Below are 25,527 nucleotides of genomic sequence, written 5' to 3' on the forward strand. Positions count from 1 at the left end.
GCAAATTATAGTTTAACTATGCAATTTTTTTAAATTAAAACTGTTCTTAACAATTAAATGCTAATTTTCGATTTTCTTTTCAGTAATATTGTAGATCAAGAATTAAGCAACGACTAGATAATGCTTCGAACAAATATCGCTAAAAAGTACATTAAATTGTGATCATTTTTGAGCTAAATAAATATATTTTTCAATGAATTTTTTGAAACACCAAGCTGTTAGGAATATAAATTCTTAACGGTATGTTGAACAATTGAATCGATAAATTAGTTTTACCTTGTGCTTTTTTACCGCTTCATCTTATACCTGAAGGAACTAGATACGTGATTAAATCGTTTTTTTTAAAGTCCCCCACCCCATTTAATTTTCCACCAATGCCACTCTCAGAAATAAAACTCTCCCTTTTGACGATCCGGCAATCCTTGAGCCGTATTTCATTAATTTTGAGAATCACTTCGTCACGAAATTATGTGATTTGTGACGAAGCGCAAATTTTCAAACATGTGACGAAAGTGTTTCCTCAACTCAAAAACTCATCGTAGTGCTTTGTGGGAAATTATTATCTAGAATTACGAAACTTGTATGAAAATTAGCCGATCGAAAATAAAGTGACCAAAAAAAAAAAAGAGGTAAACGGTTTGTATGGTGCGTATGGAGTTGGCCTCGTACCAGGAAAATTCCGGGTTCGAACACTGCTTTGGGTATGGGTGTAATTTATCTTTTTGTTTTATATGTCTCTCTTGTGCTTTTAATGTGACATTGATCTAGGCATATGGTACCTACGATAAAGTGATTAATAGAAAAATTAGATAAATTAGGCACTAAAAAATTTTTTTTTTATTTATTTCTTTTTTTGAAAAAAGTAGAATGATGAAATAGTTTCTTAATTTTAGCGGAATTCGTTTCCTCGAAAAAGTGATAGTTATTTCGTCATTTTGACGAAATATTTACTTGGGGCATATACCAGGAAGCGGTTTCGTCAAATATGTTAAAAGTTTCGTGAAATTTAAGTATTCAGTGTTTGGAAGGCGGTATTTCTTTTTCTTCTTTTCTTTTTTCGTTCTTTTCTTTTTTTTTTCTTTTTTAAAATTACTCCACTACAAATAAGGAAGAATTTAAACTGAATGTACGATTCTTTTAAGTTCATTTGTTTGTTAATGCGCCATTAAAAATATTGTGGGATAATTAAAAAAAAAAAAAAGGAAAGAAAGTCAAACAAACAATAAGAAAAATGAAATATGAATTTCTATATATTTTAATATTTAAAAAAATAATGAATATTGCTTTTGATGCTATCTATTTCAGCATTTAAAGGGCCTCCTTAACATAAAATTCTGCTTATGATATACGCTCAAGAAATCATAACAAAATTGCTCAACTTAAGTTTTGTTTACTCATAAAATATATGCTATCAAATTCATAAAATATATATCTTCTCTAAAAAAAAGAAAACAAAAACAAATAAAGACATCTCTTTTATCAAACGTCTACGTTTTTACGATACCCAAATTCAATACTTTTCACAACGTAAAAAATACGAGGATAGAATAAACCATATCACTGTGAAAAGAATAAAACTTGAGCTAAGAATATTTTTGCAATGATTTTATTTAATAGCTTTCTATCTTTCTGCATTATTCGCGTTGCTCAGTATCTGCATGAATTCTTTACTCTCCGACGATAAATCAATAAAATGAATGATAGGTTATTTGACATTGTTAGATGACGCGAAATTTATGGATATGAGTTGGTTCCGTATGTGTAAACAGATGCAAAGGGTATCATCGTATTTTACTCAAGTGAATAGCGATTTATTTTGTCAATTATTGCATATTTTATTGAATATTGGAATCGTAATATTTTTTTTAATTATTCTAATTTTTTAAATTTGTAAATTATTTTGATGACATATTAACTCTTAATATTATAAGCGCTTAATTAATATAGCATATACCAGCGGGATAAAAAAAAAATTTAAGTTTATTTTCATTTTATTTTATTTTTTTTATTTATTTATTTATTTTTTTTTTTTTTGTAATTTATCATTTATTATTTTTTATTTTTCTGCATTATTTGTTTTGCTCAGCATCTGCAGGAATTCTTTTACTCTCTGACGATAAATCAATAAAATGAATGACAAACTATTTGGATATTGTTAGATGACACGAAATTTATGGATATGAGTTGGTTCCGTATGTGTGAATAGATGCAAAGGGTATCATCGTATTTTACTCAAGTAAGTAGCGATTTATTTTGTCAATTATTGCATATTTTATTGAATATTGAAATCGCAATTTCCTTTTAATTATTCTAAATTTTTCAATTTGTAAATTACTTTAATGATGATGACATATTAACTCTTAATATTATAATCTTAATTAATGTAGCATATACAACCGGGATAAAAAAAATTAAGTTTATTTTCATTTTTTTTCTGTTTTTTTTTAAAATTAGTTCTTTTATTATTATTTTTTTTCACTATTTGTTTTGGCCAGCATCTGCACCAATTCTTTTCTATCCGACGATAAATCAATAAAATGAAGGATTAGTTATTTGACATTCTTAGATGACACGAAATTTATGGATATGAGTTGGTTCCGTATGTGTAAATAGTTGCAAAGGGTATTATATAAAGGGTATTAATAAAGGGTAAAGTATTTCAATCAAGCGAATATCTCTTTATTTGTCAATTATTGCATATTTTATTAAATATTGAAGTCATAAAATTTTTTGGTAAAATTTCATTTGTTTTTTTAAATTTATAAAACATTTTGATGACAAATTAACCGTTAAAATAAGCTTAATTCATATTGGATCATCATCGGGATAAAAAATTTTTTTTATTTATTTTTATTTTATTTTTGTGTATTTTTTACTTCTCTGCACTATTTGTTTCAGCTAGAATCTGCATGAATTCTTTTCCTTTTGACGATAAATCAATAAAATGAATGATAGAGTATTGATATATTTTTGTAAGGTTACAAATTTTTTAAATTATAAATTTTTTAATTTCATAAAATATTTTGATGACAAACTTACTGTTTATAACTAAAAGCTTAATATACATAGTCTTTTCAGCTGTATAAAACTTTTTTTAAAATTTACTTTTCTATTATTTTTAAGTGTGCTTTTTACATTTCCGCACTATTCGCTTTGGTCAGCAAGAAATCATAACCACTATGACCTCCGCAACATCATAACTGCCACAATAACACATCACAACATGCTAATTTCCTATGTCAATAGTACAAATGATTTGCAATTTTGAAGATATGATTCCAATAGCTTAGTCAGGAGATCGATAATTTTAATTTTACTCTTTGCTTATTTCGTTACATTTTAAAAACTTTTAAGCGAAGTCTTGATTTGTCATTGCTGCCATTATATAAATTTTCCTAAAGGCCTGTTTACACGGTCCAAGTTCTTGAATACGAGAACTTGGAGGTATTTCTCTCTCCAAGAAATTGGATGATTCGTCAACACTATCCAAGTTCTTCAATGTCACTGATTGGTCGGATGAAAAACCTGCGCATCATATTCAACATTATAAAATCATGCTTACATGAATTCAAAATTATTCAATAAATTCAAATAAAATCATAATAACACAAAAAGACCCTAATAGATTAATTTATTTGGATTCAAATATATGAAAATGGACAACAAAATGACGTAATCTGGTGCCTGCTTGTTGTCATCACAAAACTTCAGAAGCTGATTGGTTAAGGAAGGAGAAACTTGGATGAAAAGTAGAACATGCTCTATTATCATCCAAGGACATGGATCAAGAACTTGGATGATCGTTTACACTATCCAAGCTCAAAGCAAAACAAGTTTCCATCAATATCAATCAATCTTCGTCCAAGAACTTGGATAGTCTAAACAAGCCCCTAAGGCCTGTTTATACGTTCCAAGTTTGTAGACGAAGATTGATGGAACTTGTTTTGCTTTGGAACTTGGATCGTGTAAACGATCATCCAAGTTCTTGATCCATGTCCTTGGATGATAATAGAGTATGTTCTACTTTCCATCCAAGTTTTTTCTCCCTAAACCAATCAGCGTCTTAGGTTTTGTGACGTCAACAAGCAGGCATCAGATAATGCCATTTTGTTGTCTGCTTTCATAGTCCAAATAAATTGATCTGTTACGGTTTATTTATGTTATTATGATTTTATTTGAATTTATTTAGTAATTTTAAACTTTTGTAAGTATTATTTTATAATGTTGAATATGATGCGCAGGTTTTTCATCCGACCAATGAGTGACATTCAAGAACTTGGATAGTGCCGACGAATCCTGCAATTTCTTGGACAGAGAAATCCCTCCAATTTCTCGAATTCAAGAACTTGGACCATGAAAACAGGCTTTAACTCTGTTTGAACTGGGGTGCACAACAATAGTAGTTAGAGCATACTACTACGTTTCCGGAGGTGCTTGGTTTGAATCCTACTGGCAACCAACAATCGTTATCCCTCCTAACCACATTCGAGACTATGCATTTTTCTCCAAAATGAGCATATGGTGTTTCAATTATGAATGCGTGTTTCATTTTGAGCGAGGTTTTCAAATTCAACATTTATTTGTTTTGGAGCTATCTTGGCAAATTTTTTTGCTTAATTTTGAGAAAAACTCTTTTACAGTGTCTTGCACTATTGACCAACATCTACCTAAATTCTTTTACTCCCTGGCGATAAATCTATAAAATGAAAAATAGATTACCTGGCATTGTTAGATAACGCGAAATTCATGCATTTGAGTTTGATCCAATCGGTAAACAGATGCAGAGGGTATCATCGTATTTTACCCAAGTAATATCGATTTATTTTATTAAAGTTTTCATTTTTGCTTACATGGGTGAATATCGATTTGCTTCGACATTAAAATAATATTTTTGTAAATGCATTTTAAATAAGAATTTTAGGCAGACAAATCAAAAATATTATACAATAAATTAGTTCCCTCGTAGTTTGGATAGTATAGAAAATAATTGAAACAGCCAGTCAAATACCAGAAAATATACATATCCGGCATATCAGCTTTTTGAGTTTCAAAAGGGTTGTAACGCAGCAATTTCTACCAAAAATATTTGTGAAGCTTATCCTATTGATTTATACGTTCATAAATGCCAAAAGTGATGTTCTGAGTTCAATTCCAGTAGTTTTGATAACTACGACTCGTACAGATCAGGAAGTCTAATCCTGAAAAGAATTAGTGAATTGTGCCTCATCTGCAATACTCGCCTGATATTGCACCATCAGATCTCCATTTTTTCCGATTGCTACAGCATTGCTAAGCGGTAAAAGTAGGATCGAATATTTGAAAGTTGTGAAAAATGACATTTTCTGATATTTTGTGATTTCAGAGAATATGAAAATTTGCACCTTAGAAGGCGAAAAGTTGTTGATAATAAGACGAAGGTCATTGATTAAAAATCGAAATTTTTTTTAGAAATTTACCTATTTGAATTTAATGTTAAGAAAAAACGATATAAAATTTCTGTCCGCAATTACATATTATAATGTAAGGAAATTTCCACAAATCCAATACATTTATAATTTATTACGGCGTTTCAAAAATTAAATAGAAATCTAGAAGTCATTCAGACACAATATCACATAACAGCATTCTTCAAATAAGATATAAACTAAGAAAACCCATTTTAAATAAGAACACATCTAAGACAAATATTCTAAGAAAAAGAAAATCAAAAATTATTTGGCAAATAGTAGAAGAGGCTCTTTTCTAGTCCACGGTCCGAGGATTTGATAAATGATGCAAGAACACTTAGTAGGCAGGCGAGGGAAAAATATAAATCACTCCTCAAACCTAGAACCACCTTATTCTTGTGTCCAGGCTTGAAGGCGTGCCTAACTCTATTTTCCTTCAATATAGGAAAAAATAGTGAGAAAAAGTGAATTAATGTTATCGTCTGCTTAATAATGGAAGAAATCCGATGTCTTTATAACTGTAGCAAAAAGCGTAATCTTTATGAATGAAAGATTCTATTGTTGTTTGTGAGTTGAGAGGGTTTCTTTTAAATGTCAGACAAAAGCTCCAATTTCAGAGACTTAGCTTTTATATCCTAATTGGTTGAGACGCTATAAATCAAACAAAGAATGACATAAAAGTTATTTATAATAGACAGTTTTCATTTGCTTTTAGAAAAACATATGATCTCTTATATTTTATTTTATATTTTTATACTGAAGGTGAGCAGCCGTCCCAATTCAGAGTTTACGACTATCAATGTACAACTTCGCTCTCTTGTAATTTTGAACCCAATCCAAAAAACAAGGGAACTCCTGGATCAAGCATTGGGACAAACTAGCCATCGTGGAGGACTTTTTGATGGAACTAACCCGTATTTGCGTTACATGGTGAGAAAACAACTAAAACCTTCCATGGTTTGCCGATGGTAAGGGGATTCAACTCGTAATCCGTCTACCACTGAAAATAATTTACGACAGCACTGTGGTCGGTACAAGCAGGGACAGAATTCATATCAACCAGACACCAGTTCGTTTTAAGGCAAACACCAAGTAGCAACAACAATAGCAAGGAGTCAGCAGTGAATCTAAATCGCAAAGTTCATACAATAGTTCGTGAAATCTGAAAACCAGCAACAACTAAATAGCACTCAAATATACATTTCTATTACAATGTTACCAGCAGCTTTAATATTACGAACCAGCCAAACATTGTTCGTGTTTCTGATAAACCATATTAAATTGAACCAAATATTTAGAATTGAATTTTATTTTATAACCGTCGTAGAACAGCTGACCCATTTTTCAGTTTAGGGCTATCTAGGTTGAATTCCGTAGTTTGCCTCGCAATTTTGAACCTTAACCAAAAAGCAAAGAATTTTCTGGAATAAGCATTGGGACAAACTTGCCCTTGTGGAGGACTTTTCTGGAACTGATCCGTATTTACGTCACATGGAGAAAAAAACTACGAAAACCTCTCTCAGTTAGCTAGACGGTAAAGTGATTCTAACCAATGATCGATCTACCACTAATTATATTTTACGTCAGTAATTTGATTGCGATTCGGGAGCAGAAATCGAATTGACCAATCATAGTTGGAATTCGAACCAAGATCCCCTCAATAGGAGGCGAGAGCTCCTTCCCTTGAGCTACCGCGGTTCAACAATTGTCACTGTTAGAGAGGGAGGTCAAGCATTGTTTTTATTCTAATAAAAAGATGAGGTGGTCAATAAAAAGCCTAGATGTGCTTCACGGGTTGGCTGACCATCTGCGACGTAATTAAATAAAGAAATATTATAAATAAGTTTATATAAAGCATTTCATTTATTTTTCAGAACTTAAGAGAACAACAGCTAACTAGTTTCATGAAAATGGAAATTTCTCCATTACTCCTTTAAACTAGTGGTAAACTTTAATTACATATGCCTCAAACGTATTGCATACATAAAAGAGTTAGCTCTTGAACGTTAGTTTAAAATTTAATATGACGTTTAAAATCTTTGAGATAGTTTTCACTATTAAATGAATCCAAGCCCCATCATAAAACTTTCAAATGAAATTTTGCAAATACACTGAACTTACGTCTCTAAGTAAGTAAACTGTTTATCTTGAAATATGGATTCATTTTCTAAAGGTGAGACCTGTAAACAAGCTCAATTTTAGATTCACGCAGAGAATTTTAACAGTACTAGTTGAGAATTAGTTAGCATAGTTAGCGAGTTTTCTTTAAAGTTATCTAATGAATTCGTTTTAAATATTCTCTGGTGTTATTGAACAGGAGAAAAGAACGTTAGCAATATAACGTAATCTTCAAACTCATTAACTGTCAGAAGTTTCTCTGATGTTTTGCACTTATATTATGCATTATTTAAGTATATATTATACATAAACAAATATTTACATATATTACTTCAAAAGTTAAACATTTAAGTTAAGCAATTTCTTGAAATTAAATTTTCAATTTCTTATCAGTAAAATATAAAATTAAGAAATTGCATTTTGTTTAATTATATCTACGAAGAATTATATTCTTGCAATAATATTCAAGTTTTCTTTTATTTACATATTTTTCAAGACATTGAATTTCGAAATTTTCAAGCAGCTTTTATCTTAGCACGTTAATTATATGTTTGTTTAATTTACATAATTAAATGCTAACTATTTATAGATAAGTATATTATTTGTTTGAACTAGTTTTGTTTTATTTTAAGTCTTGATCGATAATCATTTTATTCTATTTCAACCAATGATATAAATTTTCGTTAAGTGTGCAATTTTATCATTTATCGCTAAGTATCTAGAGAATTCGATAGAAAAAATAATTTATGTATTTTAAATATTTTGATACAGAAAAGTAAACAGTGAAATGAATTTCTTTGTTTATTTTAAAACAAGCTTTACCAAGTTTAAGTCTTTAATTAATGGAATTGTTTTCAATTTAATTTATTTTCGCCATCGAGGTTTGTAATGCAAATATGTTATATTCACTAAAATGGGTTGGTTATATTTTGGTAAACAACAGATTGATAAACAAAAAAAAATAAGTTTCATTAAAATAATAAATTTTATAAAGATGTTCAAATGTGTTATTTCATTAAATTTTAAGATGAAAAGAATTTTTTCTTTTGTTTTAAAAAGATCACGTATAAATGTGTTTTACTCGCGCTTCTTAAAAAAAAAAGAAAAAAATAGGAAACGTTGGTTATCAAATTCACTTAAATCTACCCACTATTTTTATACATTTCTTTCAACAACTTTCCATTTAAATTTTAATTATTTTCTGCAACAACATACCTCTAAACATTCCTTTAAAACATTATATTTCCGAACACTGATTTTGGGACTTGTGAGACTCAGTTCTTGATATGAATTGATTGCCCAAAAGTTTAATAATCACAGGTTTTGAAAAAGTTCCTCTCACCACTTTGTGTTGTTCTCACCACTTTGTGGATCGAAAAAAAGAAAGAAATACAATCTGATTTAATTCCTCACTAAAATCTACTGATTATTTTATACACTTCCTTCAACAATTTTCCATTTAAATTTTAATAATTTCTTGCAACGACATACCTCTAAACATTCCATTTCCGAAAACAGATTTTGGGAATTGTGAGAGTCAGTTCTTGATATGAATCGATTGTGCAGAAGTTTATTAATTGTAGGTTTTGAAAAAGTTTCACACAGAATTATGTGTTAAACGCAAAGCACAACGAAAAAAAAAGAAATACAATCTAATTTAATACCTCACTGAAATCTACCAACTATTTTATACATATCTTTAGAGAACTTTCCATTTAAATTTTAATAATTTCGTGCAACAAGATACCTCTAAACATTCCATATATAAACCATTTCCGAATACTGATTTTGTGACTTGTGAAATTTAGTTCTTGATATGAATAGATTACGCAGAAGTCTAATAATAACAGGTTTTGAAAAAGTTCCCCACACAACTATGCGTTAACCGAGAAGCTTGAAAAAAAAAAAGAAAAAAAGAAAAAAAGAAATGCAATCTAATTTAATACCTCACTAAAGTCTACCGACTGTTTTATGCATTTCTTTCAACAACTTTCCATTTAAATTTTAACAATTTCCTGCAACAACATATTTCCAAACATTCCATAAACAAACCATTTCCAAATACTGATTTTGTGACTTGTGAAATTCGGTTATTTGCGTGAATCGATTCTGCAGAGCAGTTGAGAAACAATGCTTGATATAATCGATCAGTTTATAAGCGGATGGTAAAGGGTGATTTTAGATCCCACAAGGCATTATACTGCGCTCAATTCGGAATTTATCATTTGATGGGGAACTATTACCGATAACCATTCCATGGTCATAATACACGAAACATTCTAAGGCAATAGTTTTAAAGCGATGAGAGAATGCCATTCATTCTACCAAGGCATTAACATTAGTATTACCTTATTAGCACGTTAGCTGACAAAGATGGTCAGATTTCAACCAATCAGATAGCAGATTATTTGTCTAAGTGCTTGTGGAAATAGATTTTTCTGAAAATTTTAATTACGAGAAATTTATGTTACGTTGTTTAGAAGTTCCATTTCGGGAATTAATTTACATGACAATTAAAAGTATTTTTTAAATAAAATATTTTAGGATTTCACTGTTCCGTAGTTATGCTGCATTATTATAAAACTAATAATGAATTGAAACAATATCGTGGTAATTCAAGTTTAAAAATGTTTAAAAAGAGGGTTTTAAAAAGCATTTTTAATATTAAGAGAACACCACGTTATTTAAGTATGCAATACGATATTAATACACGGATTTAAACATTTTGTTAAATTACTGTACTAAATACACAAGTGGGCGACCTTTGCACTAAAATACAAAAACTAAGGCAAACAACGTTAAAGAACACAAAGATATTTATAAAATACACATAGCTGTTTCGGATGCTCAAAGGGCAACCATCATCAGTGCAACAGTTGCACTGATGAAGGTTGCCCTTTGAGCATCCGAAACAGCTATGTGTATTTTATAAATATCTTTGTGTTCTTTAACGTTGTTTGCCTTAGTTTTTGAAATTACTGTACTGTATGGTAATGACGTTCCTGGTGTAAAAAAACGAAAAAATTCTGGTTAATAAAACCAAGTTATACTTTACTCAAACAATTAATTTGTTATTTTTTCCTTTAAAATGATTAAAATTCTCCTTTCAATTGCTGCAATCCGTTAAAATTCATAAATTATTCTCTCAACCAAATCTACATCTTTCTTGATCTATACACACTCAAACTCTTAAATCCCTTGCTACATAAATTTATTGTATTTACATCAACATACCATCTGATCTTGTTTAATATTGATAAAAAATTGGCAAAAGAAAAGGAAACAACTTTCAATATAGTAATGTATTTCGTGAAAAGTACTGCCATGTATGAAGCTTATTATTTTATCTAACTACACATGACAAAATGAACGACATTCAAAACGTAATTGCTGTTACAGAAAGGGAAAAAACTGAGTATCGAGTTGTGCTAGATGTGTTAAGAACACCACGTCAATGAAGGTCCCAGGTGACATTAAAGAAAGTCATAGCCAGAAAAAATTGAAGTAGCTGTCTTTCTTGAATAATATGAAATGATTATTTAAATGTCAACAAAATTTTGCTTTACCATGTCTTTTGCTATAAAGATTCATTGCTTTCACAACAAAATACCATCTGGTTTCATTTAATGTTAACAAACAATTCATAAATCAAATGGAAGCAATGGTCAAGGTATTGCCATATTAGGAGCCTATTATTTTACACAACTATTCCTTAAAATCATTAGAACAGTGAAGAAATTCTTTTCCTGACTGTAGGATGAATTAGTGAGAAAAGATTCCTTCTCCAGTATTCATGCCACGAAATCTTGCTTTAATATATCTTTTGCTACATAAATCTTTTGCTTTCACACCAACTTTCCATCTGGTGCTCTTCAACATTGACACACAATTGATGAATCAAAAGGAAACAATTGCCAGAATAGTAATATATTTTTTTAAAAGTATTGGCATGTACGGAACCTATTATTTTATACAACCATTCCTTAAAATCATTTGAACAGTGAAAATTTTTTTTTTCTTGCTGTAGGATGAATTAGCGGGGAGAGTTTTTTTTTCTTAGCCAGCATTCATGCCACGAAATCTTGCTTCAATTTATCTTTTGTTGCATAAATCTTTTGCTGCACAAATCTTTTGCTTTCGTGCCAACGTACCATTTGATTTTGTTTAATATTTGCAAACAATTGGCAAAACAGAAGGAAATAATTGCCAATATAGTAATATATTTCTTGAAAAGATTGCCATGTAAGACACCCTATTATTTTATACACAACAATTCCTTAAAATTTAACTTCTTTTCCTTGCTGTAGGATGAATTAGTGTGAAAAGATTAATTTTTTTTCCTTATCCAGCACTCATGCATTGAAATCTTGCTTTATTATATCTTTGACTAGAGAAATCTTTTGTTTTCATACTATTTTACCTTCTGATTTTGTTTAATATTGACAAATAATTGATAACTCAAAAGGAGACAATAGCGAAAATAGCAACATGTACCGAGCCTATTATTTTATACAACTATTCCTTAAAATCATTTGAACTGTGAAGAAATTCTTCGTTTCATTGCTGCGGGATGAATTAGTGGGAAAGGATTTTTTTTTTCTTATCCAGCATTCATGCCACTTCGATGGTACTTCAGGAATGAGTGGAAGTGAATATATCTAGAATCAATGAACATTCCCCCAAGAATTGCATTCCGGAAATCCGAGAAGTCCCGAAACTTTTGCCGGACAGAAAAGGAGAGGGAGGAAAAAAAAAAAGGAGTGACTCGAGTTGGTGCGCGAGAAATAAAGTTGGCGACATAAATCTAACCTTAATTGTAACCGACCCAGAATGTTTCGACCTTACTTTTATTTTGTTATCGCCAAAATACAGATTCCAACGGGGAATAAGCGTAAGATAGGACAAAATGAAGATTGAGAAGTATTGATTATTGTTTTTTGCAATTGTCTGTAGGGCATCATGTAAAGGTTATTCAAGTCCTTCAATTAAATAGACAAAGATAGAAGATTTAATCAAGCAGAATTATCCGGTGCATAGTCAGTAGGTTAGAGAATTGGCTACAACATATTTTTCCAGTTTCTGCTTCTAATTTAATCTTGTTTGCTAACTTTGTAATTGATAGTCTAATTAAGGCGTTCTATGACCGTAATGTAAAAGATTGCCTTTGGGTATGATTTTTCAGAAGAGCAATTCCATATTTTTACTCAAAATTAGCTCATATATGTAAAAGTCAAACAAATTAGACTATCTGGTTTAATTTAATGGAGATTCTTTCGGTGTAAAGTTTTTCGCGGTTAGTTACTTTCTATATTTGTTGCATACTTTCTGTATCACTTACATTCTTTTTGTATTAGTTACAAGTTTTCATTTTTAAAAATGGCTGTCATTAAACAACATCCAAATAATAAATCACGATCAAGTTTACTGTACCTTTACTAAGGTGTCTAGTTCAAATCCAATTTATGCTATACTGTTGAAATGTATGGTGCCTGTTGAACCATAATATCATGCAAATTTATTGAATTCTTAGTAGAGAGACAAGTCAAGACCTTATTTCCTTAATATTAACTGATCCAAAATGTTTCAATTTTTCTTTCATTTTGTTATCACCTAAATACAGATTCTAATGAGGATAAGCATAAAATAAGATTAAGTGAAATGTGAGGTATTCATTATTGTTTTTATGAAATTGGCTATTGGGCATTACATAAAAGGCACTATATATCCTTCAATTAAATATATAAATATGGAGGATTGAATCAAGTAGAACTGTCCAGTGCATAGTCAGAAGGTTAGAAAATTGTTAATAGCATATTTTTTCAGTTTCTGCTTCTAATTTGAAATTTATAGTCTAATTAAGGAGTTGTCTGACCGAATTGCGAAAAATTGCCTTTAGGTAAGATTTCTCAGAAGTGAAATTCTTAATTTTTTCTGAAAATTAGTTAATATCTGTAAAAATCATACGAATTATGCTACGAGTCTACCAGGTTTTTATTCAATAGAGGTTCTTCATATTCGTAGTTTTCGTGGTCACCCACTTTCTGAATCTAGTGCATACTTTCTGTATCAATTTCATACTTTGTCTTTATGTTACATATTTCCTATATCTGTTACTTGCAAGATTTAATTTTAAAAGAGGTTGACATTTAAACATAATCTTCGGACAGAAAAAATCTTTAATTTTGCTTGCTATCTTTGTAACTGATGGACTAATTATTGACTTCTATGACCGCAACGTGAAAGATTACCATCTGGTATGATTTTTCAGAAAAGAATCTCCAGAAAGGAGTGATTTTTCAGCTACTCAAAATAAGTTCATGTTTGCAAAAGTCAAGCGAATTAGGCTACACATATTTTATTGAATAGAAATTCTTCAGATACAAATAGTTTAGTGGACACATACTTCCTTACTTCCTATATCTCGTGTTTACTTTGCTTCAAATTTTCTGTATCTATTATCGAATTTCTGTAACAGTCACTTGCAAGATATAGTTTTAAAATGCTTTACATTAAACCATAGAATTCTAACAGTTAAGCTTTAATCTTGTTTACTAACATTGCACTTAATAGTCTTAATCTTAAAGGAGTTCCTTGACCGTAAAAATTGCCTTTAGGAAAGGTTTATCAAAAGAGAAAATCTTTATTTTTACTCAAAATAAGTTAATGTCTGTAAAATGCAAGTGAACTACAAGACTATTTGTCTTTACTAATAATTTTTTATGAGCAAAGATTTTCGTGAACACATACTTTGCATATGTGTAACATAATTTTTGTATCAGTTACTTATAAAGTTAAGCTTCAAAAAAGACATTTAACAGAAATATTCGAATTACGAACTATTATATCTTTCAAATCGCTGCAGTTTTTCGAAAGAGTTGCATTGAAACTCTAATTTTGTTGCAATCATGAACATTTACTTAAGCAAAAATAAGGTTCAAAGTATGGTACATTCACCATGAATCATGATACATATATATATATATATATATATATATATATATATATATATATATATATATATATATATATATATATATACATAAAAATCGTGTGAAGCAATTAAAGTTTGATCAAAGAGCAAATCTATATCGTTAAATGCTTTGTAGCGAATCGCAAAATGTGACAGAAATGAGTATAAAAACTAACAGCACTCGTATATAATTATTTCATTCACATTTTAATGCCCTTTTTATCCAAATGCATGCACTATACAGTCATTAAAATACAGATATTCTAAGTAGTTTATCAATATTTTTACTTATTGTATTGACAATTAATAAATATATTTTTTCAGAGCACTTATGTCTGATTAATTGAAGCTTTAAAAATTAAATTTATAATTTATGCATGAAGCAATTAGTTTTGTATTTTTAAATACTCTACTACGTGGTTTTAAATTGATATTGACATTATGACAAAGTAAAAAAATAATTGCACAATGACTAACCAAAATACTTGAATAAAATTTTATCGATATTAAAACCAACAAAGGAAAAAAAGGCTCCAGACTTTAATTAATGAAATTCTTTTAATTCGATAAATCAAAACTTCATTAAATAGAATTTCATTTTTTTTTATCTAGCTAGTTAATAGGTAAGTAACTGCAGTGAAATTTTCCTTAAGAATGCATTTTTAATCAATGTCTGTAAAGAGAAATTTGGAAGCATGAATTATACATATTTTTTTCTTGTGATTAAAAATGCTTTCTAATAAAAGAGCTTAATATCAAATGACTTAGGTTGTAGCTTTACGAATGAAAGCTTCTTAAGCCTAGATGATTCATTGCTATTAGAACATAAAAGAAGGATACATTTTTCTAAAACGCAATTTACTTAAGGTATTTATTCAAACAGTATCATTTTCGTTTTTTTTCTTTTTTTAGAAATAAGTATGTTTTAAACAAAATCGCTTTTTTTCTCAAATTTGCTGTGCGTTCTTACTCAAGCGAAGAATGTTTTGATTATTCAAGAGAAAAATTAAGCTAAATAAAAAGAGAAAACTGTGTTAGAAAGAGCAACTTTGCTTTTAAAAGGAAAATGATTATATAGCATGTCAAGCGGTTAAACGTTAATCAATGCTTTGAGTCAACACTCCGCGAGATGGCGCTGTTACGCATTCTTTAGGAAAAATATATTTTTTTTATTTATTATTATTATCGTTTGATTTTCTTTCGCGTTTTAAAAAAGGGCGACAAGATAGGAACATATATCGTCTGCTTGATTTAAATCACAATATTTTACTTTAGAATTATACCATCAAAACCAACTATTGATATCGGTAATTTGAAGATAAATCAAAATTCAGTTATTTTAGTTAATAATCGTGAAGTAATTGTGTTACTTTTAATAGGCAATGTAAGCTTTTCATTCATAGATTGATTTTGTGTCACTGTAAAAATGATTAATGACTTAGCTAGAGTCCCTGTTAGATAGTTTTATTCTTGAAGTTAGAATGTATGAATTTCAATACATGTTTAGAAACTTGGTAAATAATTTGTAAAGTAATGCTCTTCATGTACAAAAAAATTGATACAAACTTTATTTTGTATAGAAAGGTTATTAATAAAATTTAGATTTTTATTATTGTTGCATATATTTTCATCGGAAACTAGGTAATTGAAGTACTATTCTTATAATCAATATGTTAATGATGATATGTAAATATTTTTTTCACATAAAATGGCTATAAAATGATAAATTGTATGTAAATACATTTTAATCTTTCATTGGTTTTAACATAGGGTATAATTAAAATAGAAATCAGAAAAAGTAAAAATTTTTCCAATGAAAAGAAACTATAATTTTAAAACTGTAATTATTGTTGTTTTGTTTTCATTGGATACTTAAGAAATTGAAATAATATTTAAACAATAAAACTTATTAACTTATAAAATATATTTTTTCACATACATAAAGGATTCTTATATAAATTATATCATTAATTATATAATTATATGTTATTTATATAAATGAATGAAATGCTTATTATATTTTAACTGCTTTTTTAGTCTTAACAAAGAGTTTAGCTAAAATAAAAATTATAATAGTTTTTCCAATGAAACAAATTTTGAATTTCTGAACTATAAAATAGTTTTAACACAGTGTATGTTGGAAATTAAAACCAGAAAAGCAAAAGTCCTTCAATGGAAATATTTTCTAATTTCTAATTTTTAACTATATCACCGTATTGATTATCATAGGAAACGTAGTAAGTTAAAATATTACTAAAATATGTAAATTGCGAAATAAATTATCTTTTTTCAATTTAATAGACATAAACTAATAAAGTACAGGTTATAAGTTTGAATTGGTTTCTGTTTTTTTAACTTTTAACATACATAAAATAAAAAAAGGAAAATTAATGTATTTCCTATTAAAACCATTGTTTAATTTTAAATTATAACTAAATTAAACTTATGCTAGAGCTCCCAAAGAGGAAAAAGAAAGCAATTCGCGTGAATAACCTTTTAATTAGGATATTGAATATCAAAGTTAAAATTTCATTTTAAGTATTTAAATAGATTATGACAAAAAAATATTAAGAGCTCCTACGACTTTTTAGAGTTAGAGAGAGCATTCGTTCAGTGGTTGCTAACAGGTCGAAGATCAAATGCGCTGTTCCGAAATCACGTGATAGGAAAACTCTCGATTTTAATATAGAAATAAATGTTACTCATTTCTCATTTTCTCATTAAAACTACTCCCATTTTGTTTTAGCTTCACAAAAAGAAAAACACGTATAATGGGAAGATCAGTCAGATTCGAGAGAATAATCATATTAGATTTAAAATTATTTTTCGTTCGTTGCATTGATTTTATAAGCTTTTTCCGTTGGTTTGGTTAGCCGTTGGTGATGGTTTAAGCCGTGCTGTACAATATACAACGGTGATGAAAAATTCTATTTAAATACGTCTTCATTAAAAAACTTAGTCCTTTTTCAACTTTATTAACTTATTACACTTGTTTTCGTTCATTTTGCAACTTTTTTATCTATACCAAAAACATCCTCGCTTGTTAGTTTTCAATTCTCAATAGAACTGCACTTTTTGGCTTAAAATCTTTTTAGTAGCTAATAATATTTTGCTTGTTATGTTTTTGAAGTTTCAGAAATATGTTTCAACTTGTATACGTTTATTTCAGTTTCTAATAGAATCTAACCTACTATTACGGTTTCAAATTTCCGTTAGCATATTGCACATTGTTTTTTTTCTTTCTATTTCTTTATGTATCTCTAATAATTATGTTTAAATTTTTACTATCTAACAAGAATGTATTTAAAGTATTTAATTTACACATGAAATTTTTATGTCATAGTTTAAAATAGATTTCAAATTGGAAACAGTTATTATTAAAGTTGATCTACTACTATGCTAACAATGAATCAAATTTAAAATAAAGTTTTGTTTTAAAAAAACAAAACTTTAAGATTTTTTATTGTACTTATTTATTAAAGTTATAATAATTTGAAAAGGAATTTTCCGTTTATTAATAATTTAGTATATTTTTCATATTACAAACATATTTTAAAAAAAGTAGATAATATATTGGTCACACTAATTTCTGTGTCAAAATGATCATGAATAATTTTTTTAATTAAATTTATGGAAGCAAAATAATGTAAGTTTAAAAATAAGTGAAAATAGCAAGGAAATGATAAATTAATAATCGTACTTTATTTCTTCACATGCCAAGTCATTGTACCCTTTTTATATTTACAAACTGGCTATTTATTTTTCTGCAATCTCTTAAGGCTATTTTATGACAGTTTGGTTGCCTTATAAGGTAACTCTTTTCGCAAAAATATGCTATTTTTTTTAAATATTGTGATACTTTAACAGTATTCATAAGTGCTGGGTTAAGTTTTACCGATTTTTATTTCGAGCATTGCCCACTATATGCTAGTTTTGAAAATAACGCAATTGAGAATCATTTTGTAATTTGCGTATAGTGTCACCATTTATATTTTTCAATAAATGTTCATCGAGGTGAAAAAATCTCGCCAAATCGGTGATTTTTATATTTGAAATGAGAAAGTTCAACATTTTTCTAAATATTTAAGCTAATAATTGATTTTTAATCAAGGTTGATTATACGTAACTAAATTATTTACATATTTTATAGTTAACGCTTTACTTTTAGTTTAAGACACTAAATCGTGACCATTTTAATTTTTTTGTTAAAAATCTTCAAAAAAAAAAAAACTTAAATTCCTCGTATTACACACTGCGCTTATTTCAAATATAGTAATATACATGTTTTATTTTTCATTTGGCACTCTAAAACGTAAAGTTGCCATTACTAGCAATTTAAATAAGTGATCGGCTATTTCCGATAGATTAAAATCTAAAACTAAACTCTTTTTTATAGATCTGTCCATTTATCAACATTTTCCATCATTACATTATCATTTTAAATCATTTAAATAGAACATGTTAAACATCATTTCTGGAATGAATGTTACAAAATCTGTTGTTGCTATAGCAGCAAAGTATAAACTATCATTTATCGAACTAAACTATGTTACTTGTGAGTAGAAAATGTCATGGATGTCAAAATGGTCTGAAATTTACTTTGACATCTATATAGAATACGTAGACATCTATGTAGAATTATAATATATACAGGACGTTAGAATTTATTCGAAATTCTATAATATAATTTGTAGCTGAATATTGTTACATTTGTTCTTAACTCAATAATGCCAATAGTCCAGTTTTAGAAGCAATTCCAAAAATGCATCATAAGCTCAAAGGAATTATGCATAACTTTGATTAATTTAATTAGATTACTGTTCATTGTTACAGATATTAGACTTAACCCATTAGTGCCTGCATTTCAATCATAGGGATGATTATAAAAAGGCATCAAAATGTGAAAAGAATTATTTTGTACGACATAAATTTGACTAATTAATTTTGTAAATTTTTTTAATTATCTTTAAGTATTCTTCTCTTACACTATTTTAAATTTGTGTATGACACTTTTATTATTTTTATGTTTATTATTCATTTACATATTATGACTTAGGATGCAGCTGACCATTTGAAACAGGCTTTAGGCCAACATTTCAATTTTAGGGATGATTTTAAAAATTCATCATAAGCTCTAAATAATTATTTTGAACAGCATAAATTTAACTAAGTATTTAAAAAAGATAATAAGTTTTCTTTATTAATAAATATTTATTTTTCAAGTCAGTAAATACTCTTTTAATATTTCTAAAATTACTATTCAGCTACTTATTACAAAAGATGGAGCTGAATATTTGTAACAGGTATTAGGTTCAACCTTTTAGTGCCCATATTTCAATTTTAGGCATCATTTTAGAAATTCATTGTAAGCAAAGAGGAATTATTTTGCTTGATATAATGTTGAGCATAATTTTTAAAAAATTCTTTTCTGCACTATTTTTAAGTGTTCTTAGCTTTGCTTTTGTTATCTTTAAATTCTTTTATTGATTTCAAATTTATTATTCATATTAATTTACTAGATGAAACTGATTATTTCTATTATGCATTAGGCTTAACACATTTTAGTGACCACATTTCAATTTTATTCATCATTCTAAAAGCGTATCAAAAACTCAAAGGAATTAATTTTCTTGATATAAATATGATTAATAATTTTTCAAAAAAATTTTTCTATATTATTTTTAAGTGTTCCTTGCTTTGATTTTGTTATTTTTAAATTTATTTACAATTCTTTTATTGATTTTAAATTTACTATTCATATTATATTATTAGATGAAGCTGAATATTTCTATTATGCATTAGGCTTAGCACATTAGTGGGCACATTTCAATTTTAAAAATGTTTCTAAGAGAGCATCATAAACTCATTGAAGTAACTATGTACGACATAAATTTGACAAATTATCTTTTAAATATTTTTTATTATTAAGTTTTCGTCTATTTTATTAGTTTAAACTTACGTATGAATGTAAAAACATTTTGTTTTAGTTTCAGGAAGACAAATTGTGATAAATGTCCAATAAATATATATTTTGAATTTCAAGCAATTATTTTTCAAATATATAATTTTGAAATTAAGGCAAGAAATTTAAGATATGCATTTAATGTTTAAGATATCAAAGTTAAGAGCGAGAAAACAAGAGTTTTTTAAATCAGATAATAGCCCAACTTTCACCCCACTTGAAAGTTAATATTATTAGTTCATCGAAATATAAAAAAAAAATATACTAAATCTTGCAGATTTTTGTGTCCTGTAATTCCTTAATTATAAAAAGAATCTGCAAAATACCAAAAATAATGCTCAATAAACAACTGTTGCAAGTAGTAAATTGAGGAAACCACAGCTTTTTTTATTATCTTTCTTAAATTGACCATAGAGATAAGCCTGAATGATTTAGTTCGAAATAATTTCTCAGAGAACAGATAAGAACAAAACTGTTGTAAATGCCTTTACACTTAATGAGGTGAACATAACTTAGTCAGAAAACAAAACTTCGCACCAAACACTTTATTAAGAAGGACAATTTCGGTAAGTAAGAAATTACAAATGAGGTCACTTTGACAAAGAGGTTTTTTTGGAGTCACAATAACTCTAGCAAACAATAAGTTGTTCCCCGATAAGAAAAGTTGGTAAGTTGTCTGAGAAATTTGTGACTTCTCCTTGGGAGTTCTTGATTTCCAAAACTGAGCTAAAGACACGAAATATATTTTCCATCCCCACCCCTTTCTAAGTTTTCTGTCTTCTCCGAGACGACAGTTCTACCTCAAAATATTGGCGATGTTCCAGAGGCAAATAACCATGTCAGGAATGAAAGAAAAAGTATTAGAATCGATCCTTAAGGTCCAATAGGGATTCTTTATTTGTGAGGACTGTTCTTTGGGGAAATCAGGTTTAAAACAAAGGCGACCTAAGACAAAGTATAAAAGATTGTCTTAGGGTGAGGTTCCTCATTCGGATTGGAAACCTAAAAGTTAAATCAGTGTAATGGGCATGCAATTGTTGAAAGAAGACCAAAGGAAGACGGAAATTCGATCGCATGATGGGATTGGTTTGATGGGATCCTGGGACAAATGAAAGGATTTGAATTGTGGCTTTCCACAGACACCAACTAAAAAGGAGAAGCAAAAAAATAAAAAAAGGGACAATTGGATCAAGGGGAAAAGGGGTTTCTTTTCGGCGCATAATTCCAAACCCTACTTTCTCTCTAGAGACTTTCATCTTTCACTTTTGCCGTCCAAAAGGAGTTTTAATCGACTCTAATGATCTTGTCTGCTGTTAGATTATCAACCGACTCAGGTGTGGCTTAGAGAATATTCTCTGGGGGCTGACTTTGGGTTCGCATCAGTTTGGCTTATTGAGGGAGGTAGTGTGAATGCGTGGGGGGAGGATCGTGTCGTCATTGCTTCGAGGTTTAAAAGGGGAACGTTTTAATCTGTAATCCGAGCAGTATAAGTGGGGATTTTTCTCGCTAAGTTCAACTGATTCGTAAGAGGCTACATGGATTCTTCACCTTTTATAATGATCTTTATTGCATGTAAGATACTTGTCGTTTTATATGTAAACATTGTGCTACAAAGTAAAAGATTGGTTTAGTAAAAGATCGGTAATAGTACATCAAATTGTAAACATCTAAAATATGATTATGGTTTGGTCATTAACATAGTTTTTATCAAAGTTTGAAATATTTTTCCAGTCTATTTTTTTTTTTTTAATTTCTAACAGAACACTTAAAATAGAGTAATAGTCAGTAAACTATTTTAAGAAAAGTATAAAATTATAAGTTCTTCTTTATTAGAACGAGTGGTATTTTAGTGTTTCTTTTCAAATGCTTTGAAGTAAAATATTAGTTAGTAAAAGATCGGTAATAGTACATCAAATTGTAAACTTTTGAAATATGATTATGGTTTAGTCATTAACATAGTTTTGATCAAAGTTTGAAATATTTTTCCAGTCTACTCTTTTTTTATTTTTAAAATTTTTAGCAAATCACTTAAAATAGAGTATTAGTCAGTAAACTATTTTACGAAAAATATTAAATTAAAATTTTTTTAAAAATTAAAATGAGAGGTATTTTAGTGTTTCTTTTCAGGTGCTTTGAAGTAAAATAATAGTTAAGTAAAAGATCGGTAATAGTACATCATATTATAAAAATCTGAAATGTGATTATGGTTTGATCATTAACGAAATTTCGATCAAAGTTTAAAATTAGTTACAGTTTACTTAAATTTTCAACAAAACAGTTAAAATAGAGTATTACTCTATGGACTATTTTACAAAAAATATAAAATAATGATAATTTCTTTATTAAAACGAATGGTATTTTATAGTTAGTTCAGAAATTTTAAGAAATATGTTTGTATATTTAGATCGTAATTTAATTTTGTTATTTTTTTCGCTTTCAAGTTTTTTTTAAGTATCCTTTCCTTTTTTTTTAATAATTTTTCTATATATTTTTTTAACATATTTGCTTTCCACAGCTCTCTATATAATAGGGAGACCGGAAAGTAATGTTGTTTCGTCGCAATAAATATTCGTTAGTCTTAAAAATCAATTCCTTTTCTTCGATCCATTTCGATTCATTTTCGATCTGTCATTGGAAGGTTGTTGCTAACGAGAGTGAATTGATTATTGATTAAAAATAAAATCTTGATAAGAAATATCAAATACACCGAAATGACATTACTTTTCGGTCACCATAATATTATGTCAAAACACAATAAATTCTTGAAATTTGAAAGATAAATTTCTATAACACTAACCTACATATTCCAAAATGCTAACCAGTCTATCCAGAAATTCTAACTTACTTACAATTTTACGACAATTATTTTTTTTTTTTTTTTTGGGGGGGGGGGTAATGACTTAACTTTCGACCAAAGTTTCTTCATATTTTAATGAAACGGTGACTTTACATATTCTATTTATTTCAAAAATTGTATTTTTGAAGTAAAGAAACAGTAATCATTACTTTAATTGCAGAAACGAATAAAAATGCCTAAAATTTCTTGACTTTGCTGTTCCGCTGGTACACCTTCCTTGTAAATGTAACAACTTTTTTCTGGTAAACAAAATTTATAACATGTAGGCTAACAATATTTTCAGCATATTTTTATTATAAAAGAATTCTCGCTAAGCTTTCCTTTATCTATTTAAACCTTAAATATTTACCTTTAAAACAATCCTTTTAAAAATAAAATATATGTTTTAATAACCAATGTCGAAATGTAAATCTTTCAAATATATACCGAATGCTGATGCAAGATATAACCTTTTGAATATTTAAACATCTCTCTTACTTTTTGAACAATTAACTCTTCCGAAATTATTGTCTAAAACTAGTTTCTATTAAAAAGTATTTTGTTTGCGAAGTGCAAAGTATCCTTCTCTAACAGTTCTTCTCAAGAGTTAGTAAAGAGTTCAGCAAGTAGCGACATATCAAATAACTGATTATTTATTTGCAATACACATTTCCTATATGGAAGACGGGTATTTGAGAGAAAAGTTAAGGATGAATGTAAAATAAAATTTTTTTTAGATGTTACCAACGAATTCAAGCTTTGTTTTGAATTTTGTCTCACCGTGTGTTTTATTTTATAATCTTTTCGAATGTCTAAAAATTTAAATAAAAAGGCAGGATAATAATTAGCCACTATAAAAATACATTTAAAATGAGCAGTGAAACAGCCATTTTTATCAAAATTAAACAGGGTGCTCTACAATCATTTCCTTTAATGTATATATCTTTGTTTAAAATGAAGTAAAAAAAATATATACAAGCTATATTTTAACTACTAATGTTTAACTCCCCAGCCTTGTAATTTTGAACCCAATCCAGAAAACAAGGGAACTTCTGAATTAAGTATTGAGAGAAATTTGACTTCGCGGAGGACATTTTTTGATAAATTAACCAGCATTTGCGTTACAGGTGAGGAAAACCGCGAAATCTTCCCACCGATTGACTAACAACAAGGGGAGTCTAATCCATGATCCGCCTACCACTGAGGATATTTAACGTCAGCACTGTGGTGAGTGAGGGTCATGTGCGGATTTCGTATCAACCAGCCATCGCATGGATTCGAACCCGGTTCACTTCAATGGAAGAGGAACGCTCTATCCCCTGAGCCATCATGACTCAATAAACAGGCAATGACGTTAAATGAAATTAGAGTTAACCGTTTTAAAAAACCGCGGCAACAGATGATTCTCGATGGAAGAAACTTTTGGAAACAGCCTTGGCCTGCAACAGGCTGTAGAGGTGCAGAAGGTAGTGAATTGGAATGTGATGAATCATTAACGAGAAAGGCGTGATAAAAAACCACTTTCATTGCCAGAGGAGATTATTAGACATAAGACATTAGACATAACATCGAATTTCATTCGCGAATCAAATTGGTTTCAATATTTTTAATTCGTGCGTGAAATTCATAATGTATTTCAAGAATATGTATCATCTACATTAAAAATTTTATAGTTAAGTGTCTTTAGTTGAAAATGATTAATGATAATTACATTCAGCCTAAAATATATATAACGAATTTGTATTAGAAACACTTTTTATTCTTAATTAATATTGAGAATTTAGTTATATTTCCCATTTCGTTAATTACTTTGAAAAAATAAAAAAAAATTATTTCGAATAAAGTTTTTTTTCTTCCAATTCCAGTAAATTTTTATAGTTCAATGCTTCTTTAACAATTAAAGTCAAATCAATATCCTTTTCCCTAATTTTAAAAATATTTTGCACAGTTTTTTACATTTTATCAATATCGAAGTTATGTGTGTACATTTGTATAACACAAACTAATTTAACCTGTGTCATTATTAAAAATATTTAAGTTATTACGTCTAAAAAAACGTGAGAAAAATAAAATAGTTATTTTTTCTTGAATATTTTGAATTTTTATGTTAACGTTTTTTTACATTCATAATGGATTTTGAAGCAAATTTCATTCCTTGTTAAAACTTTATGGTTAATGATCTCTAACTAATAAT

This window comes from Parasteatoda tepidariorum, chromosome 12, assembly GCF_982258835.1.
Source record: "Parasteatoda tepidariorum strain Cologne lab strain chromosome 12, Ptep-v5.0, whole genome shotgun sequence".
NCBI classification, from domain to species: domain Eukaryota; kingdom Metazoa; phylum Arthropoda; class Arachnida; order Araneae; family Theridiidae; genus Parasteatoda; species Parasteatoda tepidariorum.